Source organism: Ascaphus truei, chromosome 3 (assembly GCF_040206685.1).
Source record: "Ascaphus truei isolate aAscTru1 chromosome 3, aAscTru1.hap1, whole genome shotgun sequence".
Taxonomy (NCBI): Eukaryota; Metazoa; Chordata; class Amphibia; order Anura; family Ascaphidae; genus Ascaphus; species Ascaphus truei.
Genome location: NC_134485.1, coordinates 136,662,894 through 136,680,992, shown reverse-complemented (window position 1 = coordinate 136,680,992; position 18,099 = coordinate 136,662,894). Strand labels below are relative to the sequence as shown.

General features: G+C 46.1%; 1 long non-coding RNA gene across 2 annotated transcripts; it reads left to right on the top strand.

The window, feature by feature from the left end:
- The first annotated feature begins 12,482 nt into the window (after positions 1-12,482).
- Positions 12,483-17,452, top strand: LOC142490971 (uncharacterized). 2 transcript variants are annotated; one of them, XR_012800190.1, is made up of 3 exons: positions 12,483-12,588; positions 13,750-13,817; positions 16,979-17,452. It is a non-coding gene; the product is annotated as an uncharacterized LOC142490971 (long non-coding RNA). The 2 variants fall into 2 exon arrangements; XR_012800189.1 differs by having other exon boundaries at positions 16,941-17,452.
- The last annotated feature ends 647 nt before the right edge of the window (positions 17,453-18,099 follow it).

Here is an 18,099-nt window from a genome sequence, read left to right as displayed (position 1 = left end):
CCGTACCCGGCTCCTGCTCTGCCCCTCTGCTTCCCCACACCCCCGCTTACCTTCATTTTATCTCCAGGGGTGTCGGGGAAGCCTGTGGAAGCCGGGGAAGACGGGGAAGCCGGGCGCGCATGTTACTGTGACGTCACAGTGCGCCGCCACGCGCCGCGGCTACCCGCTTCCCAGCCGCATGGAGCCGGCGGCTTTTGCTTTAATAAACAATGTCGCTACTGTAGATATCTTTATTGGCTGTAGAAACGCAGAGCAGAAAGCCCATGTTCGACAAAAACTTTATAAAATGTCTGTTCTGGATACCGGCGGCTTACCCTATGAACTACCGCTTGTCATTGCAAAGCCATATCTCGTAACAACTAATGTAGATGTCTCTGACGGCTTAGCAAATGGTGCCTTAGGATCATTAGCTCACATCCAATACAGCGATGATGGACAAATACAACGGATATGGCTAACTTTTCTTACATCGCCAAAAGTGGGAAAAATAGCTCGCAAAAAATACGCTCATTACATGCAAGCCAACAACATCAACCCATCTGCTGTGCCAATAACAAGACGGACATCAAGTATAGCACTAAATAAAAATAGAACTATCACGGCTAAACGAAATCACTTTCCATTGATTATTGCTTGTGCAATAACAATACATAAATCACAAGGTGGCACATTTAATTTCGTAGTCTACTAGTATGAAAAGGGACATGAGCAACAATTAGTATACGTTGCTTTATCGCGAGTCACTGACATCAATGGTCTGTACATTGTCGCAGCAAATGGTCAAAAGAAATTTTATCATGGACTTAGAAACGCTACGTCCACAATTGACCTACAAAATGAGTTTTCAAGACTAAAAAACATCAAATTATAGACCCTGCAAGAAACTTTACTTAATGTACTCAAAGACCCAACTAATTGTTGTGTATTCTCACTAAATTGCCAAAGCCTTCGAGCACACAACACAGATCTCACTGATACAGTTACGCAACAGTGTAACATATTACTACTTTCCGAGACTTGGTTACACAACAATGAAAATGTTACTATTGATAACTTTGAGTGTGTTGTTAAATTTAAACGCCAACATGTTATAGTCGGTGGAGTTACTATATATCATAACAAACGCAACAATAGACATATTATGAGGCCTCATATGCATATAATTGACAGTCAGACTACAGGGATAGCAGTTAATGTCCCACCAATAGGAGACATATGTGCAGCAGAGTATATCTTACCAAATGGCAAAATTGTCCTCTCCATCGTCATATATTGTTCACCAAACCAAACAGTACAGAATATCATCAAATTCATTCATTTCATTCTACTACCGTACTCTATTGAAGGTGATGGATTGTTCAACAAACATTATGACAAACTACCCATCATATTAACTGCTGATTTTAACATCAACTTTCTATCTCAAGAAGCTCTACCACTTATTACATTACTACAAGAAAATTTCAATTTAACTCTCAACACCAATCCAGCCATAGCAACTACAACATCTGGATCCACTATTGATGCAGTTTTTCAACGACATTTAGATAATTTAGAATCGACAATATATGTATCTTACTTCAGTTATCATAAGTCGATTATTTCATGTATTAAAAATGATAGTATGTATTTTTAAAAGCAAAAAATAAAACTATACAATTGTAACATCTAAAAATGATTCAATTTTATTACAAACATCTATAACAACATCTAATATTATTGTTACTTTATATGTTGATGCCAACACACAAAGAAGTTTCACTTACTATGCGCGTGCACAGCACACACAACTTTTTTGTAAACTGCGGGGGCAGCCGCATTAGAGTCAGCCCGGCTGCTACTGTATGTGTGTAGTGCAATTAAAATCTGGCCAGTATCATACTTACCTTTACTATAGAGATACAATGGGTGCTATATATATATATATATATATATATATATATATATATATAGACATGTGGTAACCAGGGGGATCCTGATGACAAAAGACAGCACACCACAGTAATAATCCAAAAAGTGTGTATTGTGAACACAGGGCCGCCAACGTTTCGGTCCTCGTAGAGGGACCTTCCTCAGGGCAGTGCAACAAGTGACTGTTCTAAGCCCCCATACAGTATATACCCCCAACATCATGCAACAAAACACCTGAAACCAATTAGAAAACCTAATTAACCATCCCAGTTACAGCCCACCTCCAACAAGCACCAATAGAAAAAACTGTAACTAGCCAGCACCAATGGGATAACTGCTTCTAAGGTAAGTCATGGGGGACACTGAAAAAACACATATACACAATCAAATAGCAACAGCGCCCCTGGTGGCACATATGATAACAGTGCAAACTGACTGCTGAAAGAATGTCTATGCAATCACTAAATTGCTAGCTGTGCTAATGCAAATTTCCTATAGACATCTAAGGCTAAGAAACACTAGATGAAAGCTGTGAAACTAATATGTACACAAAGTTTAAAAGACAAAAATACCTCACAACTATGGACATCCTGATTCACAGTGTTAAGTCATATGATGTAATGCTGATAGGAGTCAGACCTGGGTCACCTAGGGGTGAAGACACCATAGTGCAAAGATGTGAACAAAAATAAAACATACAGGGAAAGGGAACATGGAAGAAAATTGACAAAACTATGGAGATCACATGCAATAAAGTATTACAGAAATAAAATATTACAGAAAGCAGCCCAGCTTTAAGTCCTCATTGAGTCCATGTGGTGAAATAGTCCTGAGCTCATAAATCAATCTCGCTTCCTGTTGCAATAGAATCTTATTTCTGTCCCCATCGTGGTGGTGGCTGCCCTTGAAGAATGGGCATACAGCGCATAGTAGCTAGAGAATGCCGCATTTCTTTAAAGTGTCTAGCAACAGGTACTGCACCGACACACTTTATTCGAGCAAATGCCCAGTTTGTACCTGGCAGATACCTGGAATGCGCCGCTCCACACCTCTGACAAGCCCCGTTGCGTTTGCCTTCCCAGCCTGGGTTCATGCCTGGCTGACGGGCGGCTGATCTGTTAAATGATAATGATTAGGATTTAATAGGCTGCAATGCTTCGCGTGTCTACCAGATGGCATAAATTCATGAATTGTAATGCAGTATATATATATATACTGTGCAGTATTGCAGCCAGCGGGAATAAAATGCTTCAATCCCTGCCTGGAAAATACCTCAATGCACTCGGGCAGAAAACAGTCACAAACCTCAATACACCCGGGTATACCCGAATTTGTGGGACTAGCCGAGCTCGAATAAAGTGTGTCGCCAGTGTAGATATTTAAGCTCAGTGTTGTCATCAGTGCTGTTCAATGCCTTTCTAATAGTGCAACGATGAATCGCGATCCTTTCCTTTAACATACGTGAGGTTTTACCCACGTAGTGGAGACCGCATGGGCATTTTATCATGTAAACAACAAAGCGCGATTCACAGTTAAGAAAATGTTTGATCCTGATTTGAGCCCCACTATGAGGGTGAGAGTAACTCGAACCCGTTTGCATAAAACCACAATTGGTACATCCAAAGGGTTCCAGATACACTGGCGACACATTTAATTGCACTGCGGCCAGATCCGCAAGCCGGGAGATTTCCCGGCTTGCTAGTGGCCGCCCCTCGGCGTGCCGCGCGTCATAGACGCGCGGTCACGCGTCTTCGGGAGCGTGCGCCCCCTGCACGCACGTCCAGGGGCTCCCCGAGGGAGCCCTGGTGTCCCGCGATCGCGGGACAGCGGCAGGGGGTTCCGGGGGACCCGGCGGACCTGGCAGCGGGAGGGAGAGCGCCCCGATCGGAGGGCGCTCTTCCGCTGCTTCGGCGCGCGCCCGTCACACTCGGGCGCGCGCCAGGCTACTGCTGCGGCACAGAACGGGCAAATGCTCGAATAAACTGTGCCGCAGCAGTATATATATATATATATATATATATATATATATATATATATATATATATATATGTGTGTGTGTCAGCCTTACACATTCAACTACCATTCAATGGGGGGTGATGTCCAGACTGACACTGGGGTGTATTATACCTGCACTAATTGGAAAATTGGTAGGGGCTCAGTAACTGCTATGTAAAGCAGATGAGCATTTAAACCTACCCCTATGACGTTTCAGAGATTCTATATTTAAAATGCCCTATGGGAGTATGCAGCAAGGAAAAGGATTGCCTAATATTATGGAGAAACTGTAAATAATACAGCGCTCCTCCCTATAGAAGTTTGCTGCAGGTAAAAAGATAGGCCTTGCATAAAAAACAAAAAGAACGATTCCTGTGCTCCTACCAATTAGGCTAAGATAAAATAATAATCTCATGAAAAAGGGTATTTTTTTAAACCCTGAGCCCCTACCAATTTTCCAATTAGTGCAGGTACAATACAACCCCCAGTGTCAGTCTGGACATCAGCCTCCATTGAATGGTAGGTGAATGTGTAAGGCTGACAGAGATATATATGTGTAAGTTTTATTATATTCACACCAGGGAATTTGTGCACCCAGTTTACCTCTATAGTAAAGGTAAGTACTGTATGATACTGGCTTTAGCCAGATTTGAATTGCACTACTCACATAAGCTCATACTTTATTTAACCCCTTCAGGGCTTTTACACTTTTTTCACCAGTCCATGGGACAACTATTACACATATATATATATATATATATATATATATATATATATATATATATATATATATATATATATATATATATATATGTATATATATATATATATATATATGTAGCCATGCATAATAATGACTGCGTACATCTTCCCTGTTGGCAGTAAGCCCTGGTAAGTACAGGCCTGCCAACAGTAGTTATGGAGGTTTCCCCTCACACCCTGGTGTGGTGCCCTGTGTAAGGAAGGGAGTGGCTGTATGCTCTGAGTCCCTGGATATCAGAGATGCGCCTGCCCCCTGAGGTATAAAGGGCATAACACTGTCAGTTAGTTGGAAGGAAGTGTTAGCCAGCAGTTGTGTGAAGCAGCTGGTAAAATGTATGCTACGGCATAAGGGATTGGAGGAATACTTTTGTGACCCTAGTGCTGTAACTAGCGGTAGCAGAGTGACCAGTCAAGTCTGTCTAAGCCACACTGTGTCCAGGGACCTGGCGCAGTGGTGATCTCCCTAGGAGAAAGGGAATCTCACTTCAATACGGGAGGGCGTACCTGGCAAAGGGACAGCACGGCGAGATGTGCGGCTAGAGCCGGCAGCTGCATGGGGCAGTCTGCTACATCCCAACCTACAATAAAGATGTCGTGTTCAAAGAAACCCCCACTGTGTGAGTGTGAGATTACTCTGCAGTGGCAGTCACCACCGAGAAGGAGTTCCTCACCAGGACCATCTCCCTGCGGAAGCATAGATCCTGATGAGGTGGAGGCGCTGCACGTGAAGTAAGTTGGACTCGCACCCACTACCTCAGCTACCTGTCCTGATGATATCCTCTACAACACCAAGCGGGAGACTCAGGAGTCCTGTTACTTGCAGGTGCACCACCACACACGACCTTGTAATGGGTACCGGTTAGACCACACGGGCCAATGTGAGATTGGGTGGGTCAGACAAGGGGGGTCCAGCCGTTACAATTGGAGGCGCTGCTGAGATACCTGTTAACAGGACAGACTTTTGCTAGGCACACATTAGGAAACAGGGCAAGTGTCTGCTGCCACTTTGTGCTGTGTGGGACGGAGCCAGGGGTAGTCGGGGAGCTGCTGGAGCTGCAGGCCGCACAGACGCCTTGGGATCCGTTAGGGGTTAGTGAGTCTGGAGCAGGGGGCTATTGCTGTTCTAGTCGCCTTGAGGTAGCGCTAGCGGGGGACGCCTGAAGGGGTAAACTGGTAACTTAGGGCAGGAATTCTGGAAGGGTCCGCACTAGGCTAGCCAACAGTAGGTCGACGCCCAAAGTACTGCATGGAAGAGCCAGAGTACTCTAGTCTCCATTCCAGACCACTTACCGAGGAGCACAGACTGGAGGAACGTGTTACAGTAGACACAGAAAGAGTGAGCCTAGCCTGGGTAGTGCAAACACGAGTCAGATCTACGTTAGGTACACAAGGTGGTGCACAAGGCATGTTTATTGTACGGATGTGGTAGCTGCCCCGCAGAGCTGAGCTCCATGTACAGGAACGCAGTGTTCAACAATCAAGAGAGACCTGTCAAAATGGAGGATCTGCACAGAGCAGAAGGTCCAGGATGGCAGGGAGAGAGAACCGTCGGAATGGAGGATCTGCACAGAGTAGAAGGTCCAGGATGGCGGGGAGAGAGAACCACAAGAATGGAGGATCTGCATAGAGCAGAAGGTCCAGGATTGCGGTCAGAGGAAGAACTGTGCGTGGGTGAAGAACAAGCTACAGGAGAGACTCTTGTGTGTTTGCTCTGGAATGGCGTGAAAGCCGTGGCTGCGCCGTGTTTATCATGTTTTTGTTCTCGGGATGATACCCCTGAGAATAATGAGCATGACAGTGTTATCCGATGGGAGGAACGAAATGGACTTTGTTATACCCCAATTAACAAACAGCCAGACGCTGCCTTCAATGGGAAAAAGGACAATACTTACCAAAATGGCGGTTCCCGCGTTCCCGGGACACCGCGTGGGCATGCTGCAGAAAGTCTTGCAACTTTGCAGTTTGCTAATTGTTGGTCAGGATTGGCGCCAACGAGAAAACTCCACCCCGATGGGGAGTTTGGCGCGAAAGCTGGAGCCGCGTCCTCATGGACTATGACTCACTCTGCACCTGTGCTGGGTCAGCCTACAAGTCTACGAGACATCCCCCTAGTTTCAACCAGGGGGAGTGGTTTGCAGTTCCACCGGATATCGATGGAGAAAGAAGGAGGAGGGGTTGCCAAACCTGCCTCTGCACTCCAGTTGCGAAGAGCTGTTGACCAGTACAGACCTTTGAAGCGAGTACTGCCACTGGTGAATATGGCTGGAGTCTCTGATAAAGTGGGACAAAATCCCTTGATCACTACCCATCCTTACTCGGCTCCAGGAGGCTTCCTGGTCCTCCGGGTAGAGGGTGTGGAGACGGTGATGTGTCTCTGCCTGCAGTGCAGACTGCCGGGCGGAGCTGTGGGCACTGAGGGCCGATGTCAACATTGTGGACTGCAGTACCTGTGGCCCATGCCGAGTTTTGTGCCAGTACAGGCCGAGGAAGCCAAAGATGATGTCCCGATGTTAACTGCAGAGCTTCCGGGTGCATTGTGGCAAGAGGATACAGGTCCCGAAGAACGGGGACCAGGACAGGTTTTCAAGAGGGAGAAAACCAGTCATCGGAGAGGTGATCACCGAGGAGCCCATCGCCGGTCTCCTACTGGGATGCCTCGGCCGAATTGCAAGTTAGAATCCTCGGACGAGGAGTGTGCTAGGCTGTCGAGTAAGATGGTCATAAAAAGAGACTGTCATACTATTGGTACGCCATGGAGAGATGCCATTCCCCGTGGTGTGGAGACACAGAGTCGATTGTCTCCAGTACCGCGACCACCCGATCGCCGGAGTCCCACTGCCGTGGTGACTAGTGGATCGGAAGGAGGTCGATCCACCCCGACCCTGCGAGGTACTAAGATGACACTGTGCCTGTCGCAGAACCAGGGGGTGGAGGAGAAGGAAGAGCGAGTCCAGAGCCAGACTGGATCGCGCAGCAGACGGGCGTTGCCGGATGTCCTCGTGGAGGAAGAGATCCCGATTGGGGATCCAACCCAAGATGGCGTCGCAGCACGTGCGTGTGCGGAGGTGATTCCGGATGACCAGAGCGGCATCGAGTGGGAGATGATCGCGCCTCTGCGGTCGAGCAGCGGAAGTCGTTCACCTACTGCCAGACGGAATGGGCGCTCGAGTCGGAGAGTGAAGAGCCCAACTGCCGGTGAGAAAGAGAGACTTTGTGCCGAAGCCGAGACAGGTATTGCTGGGGAGCAGGTCGTAACCCTGCCTATACCTACGGTTCGGTCCCGTCCCCAAACCCCGTCCACACCCAAGGTTAGCCCCAAGGCCCTAGCTAAAGCCCCTGTCCCCGTCACTATTTCATTCGGGTCCAGTTCTAGCTTAGGGTTGTCCGGGGAGTCACGGGGTCCTTGCGAGGATCGGACTGGAAGCCTGGATTGGGGAACTTCGGATGACGGGTCGGAGGGAGGATGTCCCGACAAGTGTCGGTATCCAGTGATTGCCCTAGTGTGCTAAGCATTACCGTTAGAAACACCGCACAGTACAAAGGAGTTGTTGAGCGATCTGAGGGTACGTCCGGGGTATCTTCGGGTGGGCCTGATGAGGAGTCGATAGAGGAGTCTATAGAACCTAGCTCCAAAGAACGGAAGGAGACTAGGTGGTGGGCCCCGTTATACAAGGGGTATGTAGCCTGGTTCGACCGCACCCGATTTATCCTAGAGAGGGAGGGGGTGGTTGATCACTGGTGGGCTGCCGGGGACTTTGATGACGAGGCATACCTTAGGGCCCTAAGGGTAAGGTGGGATCGTATCCAGGCAGGCCTTATTATCCCTAAGGGGTCCGCAGGGTTGGATGACCCGATAGAGACCGATGAGCCCCTGTCATGGGTACTGCCCGGGGCGGCTGGTGAAAGTAAGTTAACCAGGGCTTGCCGAGCTGAACGGGCTGTTGCGGCAAAATACAGAAAGTCGCATGGGCTTGATTACCCGTATGTCCCAGAACCTCTAATGAGAGAGATAGAGGAGAATAGGGAGAGATGGCTTAGAAATGATATCCAGCACTATATCGTAGAAAAAGGGGGAGCCATTAAAGGAATTCAGGCCGAGCAGAGGGTGTCCCAACTTATGCGGGTCTGGAAGATAGGACGCAGTGTGTACATGCACAAAGTGGTGTATTGCAATGAGCGAGGGATACCACGGGAATACAGCGTGACTGTGCATGATGCCGCGGGGCGGGAGGTGAAGAAGCCAGATCCTCGACATTACTATTGAGTGCCAAATTAGAGTGGTCTGCTTTTTCTTTAGCGCTCCCTGCTGGTCAGTGAGTGAGATGGGCTTGCATTATTATGTCAATGTGATGATGTTTGCCATGTTATTTGTGTGTTCTTTTGCAGTGTTTCCTGGCGCAAGGTACACCAAATTTAGGTCCCAGCCGGGACGGTGGGTATAACCAGGGGGAGTATGTAGCCATGCATAATAATGACTGCGTACATCTTCCCTGTTGGCAGTAAGCCCTGGTAAGTACAGGCCTGCCAACAGTAGTTATAGAGGTTTTCCCTCACACCCTGGTGTGGTGCCCTGTGTAAGGAAGGGAGTGGCTGTATGCTCTGAGTCCCTGGATAGTGACATCAGAGATGCGCCTGCCCCCTGAGGTATAAAGGGCATAACACTGTCAGTTAGTTGGAAGGAAGTGTTAGCCAGCAGTTGTGTGAAGCAGCTGGTAAAATGTATGCTACGGCATAAGGGATTGGAGGAATACTTTTGTGACCCTAGTGCTGTAACTAGCGGTAGCAGAGTGACCAGTCAAGTCTGTCTAAGCCACACTGTGTCCAGGGACCTGGCGCAGTGGTGATCTCCCTAGGAGAAAGGGAATCCCACTTCAATACGGGAGGGCGTACCTGGCAAAGGGACAGCACGGCGAGATGTGCGGCTAGAGCCGGCAGCTGCATGGGGCAGTCTGCTACATCCCAACCTACAATAAAGATGTCGTGTTCAAAGAAACCCCCACTGTGTGAGTGTGAGATTACTCTGCAGTGGCAGTCACCACCGAGAAGGAGTTCCTCACCAGGTCCATCTCCCTGCGGAAGCATAGATCCTGATGAGGTGGAGGCGCTGCACGTGAAGTAAGTTGGACTCGCACCCACTACCTCAGCTACCTGTCCTGATGATATCCTCTATAACACCAAGCGGGAGACTCAGGAGTCCTGTTACTTGCAGGTGCACCACCACACACGACCTTGTAATGGGGACCGGTTAGACCACACGGGCCAATGTGAGATTGGGTGGGTCAGACAAGGGGGGTCCAGCCGTTACATATATATATATATATATATATATATATATATATATATATATATATATATATATATATATAGTGTAGGTACCTGCATTAAACGGGTATGCCTTGACGTGGCATGCAGGCTTACGAATGCTTTGGCCAAAGGGTTTAACAAAATACCCTTTTTTCATGAGATTATTATTTTATTTTAGCCTAATTGGTAGGAGCGCAGGAATCGTTCTTTTTGTTTTTATATAGAGCCTAGCTGCTGGCAAAAAAAAACCTGGCAGGACGCCAAGTCCTGTCTAACCAATCAGGAAGAAGGATTTTAAACATTTTTTTTTTTAACAAGCACAGAACCGCGTGCGCTGCGTGTCCATGAGGTGGTGTCACCAAGGGGTCAAATCTGGTTGCCCGTGGCGACCGGATTTGTCGGGCACTATATTTATATATAAAAACAATGTTCTTTAACTAGTTTTACAAAGTAGGCTGATCAGACATACTCCATGTACACCATTAAATGCAAACCGGCTACAAGAAAATACATTTATGACCCAAGGATTTACCTTACCCCAGATATAGGCCAGGTTAAAAGACATGCTTTTAGTGTAAATTCAAGAAATTGGACTCCATTTTGAAAGAAGGATAAAGATAGTAATTTATAGATTGTGTAAACTTTTTGAAAGGGAATTGGCTTAATTACCATGATTCAATATGGTTCTAATTTAATGGACAGCATGTGAGCATTGTAAGCTTTATTTTTACAATTAGTATCAAGAAAGTGTCATTTGCATAGCTCTAAAATAATTCTGAAATAGTACTAAATTGGCAGCACTTCCTATCTGGGGGCTGGAAGGCTAGGCCTCTTAATAAAGTTTCAACATAAGCAGGGAGCTCTTTACGTCAGTCGAGGGTCCATGGTGGTGTCTATTGGAGTTTCCCTCTGGCGTGTTCCAGGGACTGGTGTTGCCTGGAACAGAGTCTCTCTTCCCCTGCAATATCTCTGGCAGCACCGACTCTCTCTCGGTGCTTGCGATTCCTTTAGTGAGAGACTTTGGGTTTTTATACCCCTAACAAATCAGTTGAAAAGATTAATCCAAAATGGCCCGCTTTGGGATTAATCTCCTCAGTTCTGTATCAGTCTGTGTGGACAGGATTTCCCTGTCTAAGGCCTAGGACATAGTGCCCCAAACAGTGCGGAGGCATGCTGAGGCTCAGGGAAAGTGGTGCTTTCCCTGGCCTTACACAGGTTGCCGTCAGGGGGCGGGACGGGGGCGGGCCAGTGATGTCACGGAGCTGGTTCGCCCTCATTGGGCGAACCGCTCACGTGACCGGCCCTGCGCTCCGGCAAGCAAGAAAATCTCAAGACTCCGTCAGACATACGCTTCCCCAAGCGTGCTGACGCGTGCGCGAGCCCCTGCTAAAGCCGCTCTCATTGCGGCTGCAGGGACTCAGTGCCGAGCAGCAGCACGGCTCAGCATGTGTCAGCGCATAAGCACTGACCATGCCTGAGGCCTTACAATACAACAGAGAATTCACCCTGTTACAACTACATTAGCATTTTTTTAAAATAAGAAAATGGTAGTATTTACTACCGCACTCATACTGTGTTCACGGAGTGTGTGTATTAAATAGAAAGTACTCTCCTTTCTTTCGTCAACAACTTCACTGACTTTCCAAGCCTGGCCTTCCTAATGCCTAGTCGTCCATGATGTTTATTTCTGCCAAGTATGCTGGTCCAATAAAATGATACATTAATAATATTGCTTTCTATCCATAGCACAAACAGTCCCTGCCGCATAGAGCTTACAATCTCATTTTGGTGCCTGAGACACAGGGTGATAAAGTGACCTGGCTAAGGTCACAAGGAGCTGGGAAGTAAACTGTGTTCCCCTGCTTCACAGGGAGAGATGTTACCACTGAGCGACTGTCCTGGAACAGGATTTCCTATTTTTCTGTCTCCCTTTGCAGCTCATAGGATTCATGTCTCCCTAGCTTAGCTGCCTGTTATTTTCCCTGTCCCAGCAGCTAGCTGCATGTGAAAGGCTACATTTTGATACACATGTTGTTTACACAGCCCTAGTCAGTGAGTTGCTATAGCAACCTCAGCTATTCTCCTAGAATGGGATTTTCTATTCCCCCCCCCTGTCCCTGCTGACAGTTAGTCCAGTCTCATACTTTTCCTGTGTGACACTCAGCCCTTACTTCCTTTTCACCCTGGACTCTGAGTGAGTAGAGTACCTGCCTGCTATTAACTCCAGCAAGGCCTTTCTGTTTTTACACTGCCTTATCTTGATTCACTGCACTTCAGACAGAGAAGCACTCTCTACCCACACTACATTTGCAAGTACATTTCTTCCTGTGACTTTCCTTCAATAAAACCAAGAAAAACAAAAGGACTTGTTGTGATTTGGAAGAGGGAAGGCATGAGTTAAGCTATCTGGGTCTATTCACACCCTATACGTGACCCAGGGTCCAGAATAGCGACAGCATTCTAAAACCCACCTACCCAATACAAGGGATGATGTGTGACACATTCACACATTGCAATGGCACACAACGTACTGGCCCACTTTGAAACACATTCAACTAATCACAGAGTGAGCAGTACGGGACGTGTTGTTGCCTCTATCGCGGCAGCTGTTGGGAGGTAAGTGCACTTTAACCTTGCCAGGCAGGGCTCTATGGTTTGGTAAAGCCCTGTTGTGGCTGGAAGTGTTGAGTGAGCAGGGCCCATTGTGCTTTGGGTTCCTGGGGCCCATTCTCACTAAACGGCCATTGCGGTGCCTGGCTTGGGGGTGTTGCGCGCCATGGTTTGAGTACCATTGGCCTTTACCCATTGTTTGAACACTCTGGCAGGGTTGGCACTTATCAGATTACGTTATGTATTTTAATTAAAGTCACAGCCTTTGTACCTGCGGACCTTCCTTTGTGTTTATTTATTATAGGTATTATTATGGGAATGTGTATAGACAGGAGGGGTGGGGGGAGCTCCTTTGTGGGCCCCAATGTCATGCTGTTTAATATGTTAACAAGTATTTTTAAATGTATGTTTATAAACAAGCTTCTTTTGCTGAGAATATCCTTGATGTTTAGCCCCCAATATTGCCATTAGTTCATTTTTTCCTAAGTGAAACTGTCCCTTTAAATTAAAGCAGCCATCAACTCTCGCATTTATACCGTATTTCTTTGCACTATTTCGTCAGCTGAATTGAGGAGCCCCATAAACTATAAACACAAGGCAAAAGTAGTGCAATTCTGGGGCAAAAAAATCCTATTGATTTTAAATCTAATTTTTCTCTTTGACACATACTCTGCAGATGTTTTTCCCCATACTTGCACCACATTTGCCTTGATACATATGCACTAAAATTCTTGTAACTGGGCTCCCTAATTCAGGATCATTCCAATTGTCATTTCATTGAAATCAAAATGGCTGCCGCTTTATTACTGCTAATGTGTGAGGGGAACCCTGCTGCGATTGGTGGCATTTGCCCCACTGATTCGTAAATTGGTGGGGTGGGGGAGGACTGCGGCTTTAAAACCTCCTTTCTCAGGCTGGTTCTCAGCACTAGTGGTCACTGAACAGAAAACAAAAATAAGATGCATTATGCCAAAATCAACCAAATGTTTAGAGATTTGCCCATTTTCATTTATTATTTTTGGCTTCACTTTTATGCAATGGACATGTAGTTAGTAGCTCTGTAAAGATAATGCAAGTCTATTAAATTAAATGGAATGGGTTATATGGTGCCATCTGGTGACACAATTAACTTGAGTCGTAATAGACTGAAGTCATTTTCTTTTTCAGGAACCTACAAGCAAATTCTGAACAGCAAATTAGTTAAGATGCCAAACAAGGAGGAGACATCAATGAAGGTATACGGGTATTCAAAAAATTATATATATATTTTTTTGTCAGCATCTACGCTAAATCTAAGAAACTTGTTAAAATAAATTAATTTTTTAAAAAGGCTTGTATTTCATGCAGATTGTTAGAGGAGTTTATGTAAAACTAAACTTGTCAAAGATTCCACATAAAAAGGAACAAAGCAGTGCACTCAGGCACATAATTTTAGACTAAGGGGTTTCAACCACACATTATATCGTCGTTGTAGCGGTAAAACTCATTAAGTGCATTTTTTGGCAGAAACTCACTAAATGGAATTTCTTGATATTTCTATTGAAAAACTAATTAAGTGCCTATTTAGTCTCAGTACAGAGTTACCAAAACATAAAACGCATTAGGTATGATTTTGAAATAATGTCAAAAAGAACATTTAATCGCCTACTGATCATTACTCAAAGAATGTAGTTAATTACTTTTACCTCTACAATAACGATATAAGTAATGGTGGGTAAAAAAGTGACAAAAACCCACCAATGTACAGTGTACAGCAAATACATGTAACAGTGTTTCCCCCTATCCCTCACCCCTCCCCCCCCCCACTGCCCCTCAATCACAGATAGGGGCCATTACAGGGTGTGTGTGGTGCATACCTGCTGGTAACAAGAGGACTGAGTCCTCCACGATGACTTTGGGACACAGGAACAGGCTTCTGGGGTCCATACCCCACATAATACTTAGCAGTGCAGCGCCTCCGTTTGCCGTAGGTTCCAGGGAAATGGAGATGATCTCCCATGGTAGAACTGATTACCTCTCTCCCCAGTTAGATCACACACCAGGCCGGAGGTATATTGCAAACAGGAACAGTTTATTACTACACTGGCGACACACTTTATTCGAGCTCGGCTAGTCCCACGAATTCGGGTATACCCGGGTGTATTGAGGTTTGTGACTGTTTTCTGCCCGAGTACATTGAGTTATTTTCCAAGCAGGGATTGAAGCATTTTATTCCCGCTGGCTGCAATACTGCACAGTATATATATATAAACTGCATTACAATTCATGAATTTATGCCATCTGGTAGACACGCGAAGCATTGCAGCCTATTAAATCCTAATCATTATCATTTAACAGATCAGCCGCCCATCAGCCAGGCATGAACCCAGGCTGGGAAGGCAAATGCAACAGGGCTTGTCAGAGGTTAGGAGTGGCGCATTCCAGGTATCTGCCAGGTACATACCGGGTATTTGCTCGAATAAAGTGTGTCGGTGCAGTACACACTTTGCAGAAACACAACAGCTACGCAGCAGTCTTCTGCGGGATACAGTCTCCTTAGATCAGCTCTCATTGGAGATGGTCCCTGGACCGTCACTACAGGCCAAGGGCACCCGCAGACGTCCTAGCGGAGGCAAAGGTATAATCACACTCACTCCTCCCCGGAGGGAAGAGCACATGGGTAGGCCCCAATCTCAGGCTCCCCGACGTGTGACCTGCCTTCCTCAAGTAGGAAGGAACAACCTCCAAATTTAGGGCGGTCCTGCCCTTAAGTACAGCCTGAAGGCGGGCACCTCGTTGTCCCAGCTCCAACAGGATGTACCACCCTCTGCTGTCACTCAAGTGCAGTACCAAAGGTGAAGGGAAAAACCCCATACCAACTACTGGCAAGCCTGTAAATACCAGGGTTTATTGCCAGCCCATTGGGTAGAATAGTAGCCAGGGGGTACCTTGCTACATACAAATACCACTTGTGAGCACATTTACATCTCAGACAGGTCTACAATCCTGCTTTTCACAAGCATACAGTGCTTCCACTGCAGTAAGGGATTCTGGGAAATGACATGCAAATGAGCACACCGTGTCACCTTTTAGTTCATGTCCATTTAATTCTACTTTATATACTGTATTTTGGGGCGGAAACCCCCACTGCCCTCAATGTGGATTTTTGACCGAAAACGTCCTGAACTGCTACTTTGGAGCATTTAGAATTATCATTCAAGGGTGGGCACTTTCACTGGTGATTTGGTTACATGTATTTGCTGTACACTGTACTGTTACATATGTAACTAATATTGTGTCTATATCACCAAGGGAACAATAATGAGAATTCGGAGCAAATAAACCAGATAACTGGTGATGTATACAAAGAGAAATATATATATATTAATTATAGAAATCTAGGATAAAAATTCCAGATGTTGTACTGGATTTAGATATTAGATATACACTACTGACACACTTTATTAAAGTGTGGCCGGTACCGCAAGCCGGGAGATTTCCCGGCTTGCTATTGGCCGCCCCTCGGCGTGCCGCGCGTCATAGACGCGCGGTCACGCGTCTTCGGGAGCGTGCGCCCCCTGCACGCGCGTCCAGGGGCTCCCCGAGGGAGCCCTGGTGTCCCGCGATCGCGGGACAGCGGCAGGGGGTTCCGGGGGACCCGGCGGACCCGGCAGCGGTAGGGAGAGCGCCCCGATCGGAGGGCGCTCTTCCGCTGCTTCGGCGCGCGCCCGTCACTCTCGGGCGCGCGCCAGGCTACTGCTGCGGCCAAGAACGGATAAATGCTCGAATAAACTTGGCCGCAGCAGTAGTCATTATTAAAAAGAGGTTTAGAAAGGAGCAGAGGGTAATCGTTTTTCGTTTTTTGACATTAAGTCTTTAAAGGATTATTGAACATGTAATTAAATAACAAATACCATAAATAATGGATAATAGTATCAGCAATGAATATGACAAAGATAAGGAATGTGCAGACGAATTAACAAGTATAACAAAGTTTGTACAAAGTATAATAAAATAAACAATATAAATTAAACATAGACTTCCCCCAGTTACCGGCGACAGGGCGAAAAGACATCAGGGGGACCCGACAGGTTTGACATTTATGGCAATTGAACATGTTTTACAATATTGGAGGGGCGGGACAGAAGTTTGGAATTAATAAAAAGGAAGACTTTCTGGATCCATAAATTGAGGACCCTGACCCCTAGGGGTCTCAATGTGGAAATAGATATTGCTCCATTCCTTAAATAATCTGTATCCTTTTCTCTAATATTATCTTTTTTGTTTTTTTCTCCCTGTTGCAGGTAACTGAGGGAAGTCTATGTTTAATTTATATTTTTAATTTTATTATGCTTTGCATAAACTTTTGTTATTTACAGATGAAGCTAAAGAACCCAAAATGGATTTTAATTTACAGATGAAGAAAAGATTGAAAGAACTTACCGGTGGAACGTGGCTGTTTAGGAGCATTGGGTCGTGGACCAGGAATTGCTGCTGCTGCTGCTGATGATGATGGAGTAGGATTCGGTGGGTGAAGACATCAAAAGTAAGAAAAACGTTTATTTCATGTTGTATTTAATTTTTTTTAGGTTGGCATCTGCATTGCAGAAAGTCTGTCAAGCGCTTCAGTGTGAGGCAGGTCTGAGGATAACAGACACTGGGGTAGGCGTGGGGGAGCTGAACAGGGCCACTAAATCAACCGGTGCATGGGGAAAGAATGACCTCACCTGCTCCTTGGGTTGTGAGACCGCTCTCCTCGCCTCCTCCTGCGTGCCGCCGCCGAGATGCAGGTCAGAGAATGGGTAGAAGTGCGGCGCAACTGCGCATGTCTGAAGAAAGGCTCCCGGATGTCTTGTTCCAAAAAAACTTTATTAACACACACCAGGGCTACACCAGCATCTCACCCTCAACGCGTTTCACCCTTACGCAGAGGGCTTCGTCTTGGAGTGGGGAGAAGTGGTGACAGCCTCTTAAATACCTAAAAGCCCGCGAAAGCGGAATTAAAAATTTAACCCCTTGAGTGCTTTATGCCTGTAAGTTAATATCAATGCTATTAAAGTCCTAATGTCTGTGCAACTCACTTTAAACATATTCTATGCGCGGAGAGCATCTTAAATATATAATCAGACATACACAATAGCAAAATGATAAGACTGTTTGGCTGCACATTCCAGGTATATAAATGCAATAAAATGCTGTTGTCAACACTGCAAGATAAATATGCTCAACACTAGATTCACATTAAACCAGGTCATACACTTATAAGTCAGTCATACAGATAGGGGCTTCCTAAAGCGTACCACACCCTCGACAGGCACCCTACTCCTATGTTCATTAGCGAGTTCCAGGACCTCTTGGACGAAGGTGAGATTTTACATGTTCTCTCGCCTAGTGAGCGGGACTTCCTCACTACTCCAGATCCTATCACTCCCATCTTTCATCACCTGCCTAAGATACACAAAACACTCACTGCACCCCCAGGTAGACCCATTATTTCATCTATTGGTTCCCTGGGTGAACACTTATCACAATACATAG